The sequence below is a fragment of the Chrysochloris asiatica genome, unplaced genomic scaffold (assembly GCF_000296735.1).
Source record: "Chrysochloris asiatica unplaced genomic scaffold, ChrAsi1.0 scaffold00228, whole genome shotgun sequence".
In the NCBI taxonomy this organism is placed as follows: Eukaryota; Metazoa; Chordata; class Mammalia; order Afrosoricida; family Chrysochloridae; genus Chrysochloris; species Chrysochloris asiatica.
In genome coordinates, this window is record NW_006408746.1 from 1,063,428 (window position 1) to 1,066,743 (window position 3,316).

Here is a 3,316-nt window from a genome sequence, read left to right on the forward strand (position 1 = left end):
TGTGTATGCAGAGGATACAACCTTACTTACTGAAAGCAAATATGACTTAAAATACTAATGAAGATCAAAGACCACAGCCTTTGGTATGGGTTGCACCTTAATGTAAAGAAAACAAAAATCCTTGCCACTGGAGTAATACATAACTTTGTGATAAGTGGAGAAGAGTGAAGTTATCAAATACTAAATTTTGCTTCAATCCACCATCACCACTCATGGAAGCATCAGTCAAGAAATCAAACATTAGGCAAATCTACTGCACAAGACCACTTTCAAGGTGTTCAAGAGCAAAGATGTCAGTTTGAGGACTAGCATGTATCTGACTCAAGCCATGGTATTTTCAATACCCTCATATGCATGTGAAGGTTAGACAATGAATAAGGAAGATCCTACAGGAATTGATTTAATTTTGGTGTTGAAGAAAAATATTAAACATACCATGGACTGTCAGAAGAACAAACAAATCTATGTTAGAAGTACAGCCAGACTGCTCCTTAGAAGCTAGGATGTAAAGACGTGGTCTCTCATAATTCAGACATATTACCAGGAGTGAGCAGTCACTGGAGAAGGACTTTGTGCTTGGTAACGTGCATGATCAGCAAAAAAGAGGAAGACCCCCAACGAGATGGCTTGGTACAGTGACAGCAGTAATGAGCTCAAGCGTAAAAGTAATTGTGAGGATGATGCAGGACTGGGCAGTGTTTCATTCTGTTGTGCACTGGGTCACTATGAGTCTAGGCCGACTCAAAGGCACCTAACAATAACTAACAATATGCTTGATATAATGTAATGAAAATGGTACTTTACATAATCCAGTTTTAAACATGAGAAAAAATATTAGACAAATACCAATACAATTTATTTGGCTAATATTCAAAACTATTAAAGTCATCAAAATCAAGGAAAGTCAGAAGCTGTCACAGCCTAGAAGAGCCTAAAGAGATATTATGACTAAATGTAATGTGGTATTCTAAATGGGATACTGGAATGGAAAAAAAGAAAACAAATATATTAGCACAACTAAGAAATCTGAAAAAACTATTGTTATTGTTAGGTTCCATTGAACTGGTCCTGGCTCGTAGCAAATCTATGTACAACAGATCAAAACACTGCCCAGTCCTATGGCATCCTCACAATTGTTGCTTTGTTTGAGCCCATTTTTGCAACCCTGTGTCAATCTATCTCATTGAAGGTCTTCCTCTTTTTCACTGACCCTCTACTTTACAAAGCATGATATCCTTTTCCAGATACTTGTCCCTCCTGATAACATGTCCAAAGTACATGAGACAGAGTCTTGCCACCCTCTTCTAAAGAACATTATGGCTGTACTTCTTCCAAGACAGATTTGTTCATTTTTCTGGCAGTCTGTGGTATTTTCCATATTCTTCACCTACACCACAATTCAAGGGCATCAGTTCTTCTCAGGTCTTCTTTAACATTGTCCTGCTTTCACACACGTATGAGGTAATTAAAAATACCAAGACTTGCTTAATCAGTGGCACTTTAGTCCTCCAACTGACATCTTCACTATTTAACATTTTTAAAAGGCTTTTGTAGTAAATTTCCTCAAATCAATGCATCCTTTGATTTCTTGACTGCTACTTCCGTGGGCATTGGTTGAGGATCCAAGTAATGATGTTAATGAGGAAGATTCATTCCTCATATTAATGAGGAAGACTCATTAACAAACTGTGATACTCAGATGATTGCTTGCTGTAAGTTAATAGGATTCACTGATGAAATCATCTGAGTATCACAGTATCACAGTGTATTAATGAGTCTTCCTTCAAACCTCATGCCTTGTTCTTCTTCATGTAGTCCAGTTTCTTGATTTATTTGATCAGCATACAGATTGAGTAAGTATGGTAAAAGGATATAACTCTGACACACACCTTTCTGATTTTTAACCACTTAGTGTAGCTCCTTATTCTGTTCTTATGACTGCTTCTTGGTCTATGTACAGATTTCACATGAGTACAATTAAGTGTTCTGGAATTCCCATTCTTTGAAATGTTATCCATAATTTGTTATGATCCATACAATAGAGTGCATTTACATAGTCAATTAAGCACAAGGTTGTATCTTTCTGGTTAAATGTATCAACAATATCGACTCATTAATTATAGCAAATGTACCATGCTAACAATGAAAAATGTTAATAGGAAAAAATGAGTGTGGAAAAAATAAGACTCCTTCACACTATTTTCTCAATTGTTCTGTAAATCTAAAACTGCTCTGAAAAAATGAAGTGTATTTAAAAATATGTCAACAACCACAGAGAACAGTGAATTTATGTTAAGGAGAAAGAGCAATTCAGAAGAGGATGAAAAAGGTTACACAACGCAAAGAATGCAAGCAATGTCAGTGAGTTGTACATGTTGAATTGGTGTGTTTTTGTTTTGTTTGTAAAAAATAATTTATTTTTTGTTGTTGAGAATATACACAACAAAACATATACCAAGTCAACATGCACAATGTAGTGACATTGATTACATTCTTCAAGTTGTATAACCATTCCCACTTTTCTTTTTTTTAACTTTTTATTGTGAATTGGATGAAGATTTACAGAGCAGGTAACCAGTTTTATATTCAGTTAATTGTTGTATTTTTGCTGTTTATATTCTCAACAAAATAAATTTTTAATGCTGTCAGTTATTCAAAATAAAAGCAGATCATTTACACATTGCATTATACTTCTATTAAGTATACATAATTTTAGGAGACTGATATTTGTTCATCTTAAAACAATTTATGCGGCAGACAGATTTAATTCTACTTAACCAAAGTGGGATATGCAACTACCTTCATTAATTTATTATTTGGTAATGGTGGTGGTGATGTGCCATGAAGCTGGTTCCAACTCATAGCGACCTTGTATAGGGTTTCCAAAGCTGTAAACCTTTATGACAGGAGAAAGCCTCATCTTTCTCCTGTGGAACAGCTGGTAGTTTGAAGCTGCTGACCTTGAGATTAGCAGCCCTATTTGTAACCACTATGCTATCAGAGTTCCTTTAATGTATGTATGGTAAGCTCTGGATAGTATGTGTACTTTTAAACTTAATTAGGGAAATTTAAAAATTCAATCTAATATTGAATTTTTGCCTCTTTCATTTAAGTTAGTTACTAAGCGTATGTAGAAACTATGAAACTTTGTAATGCGATATTTAATATGAAAGAGAGGTGAATTCCAGTTGTTTAGATTTTTCTTCTCATTTTTGTTTTTTATCATATAAATAGGTTAACCCAGAATTGATCTAAATGAAGTTTAAAATCTGTTTGAAGTTTTATAAAACTGTATTCTAAAATTATTTTCTAACCA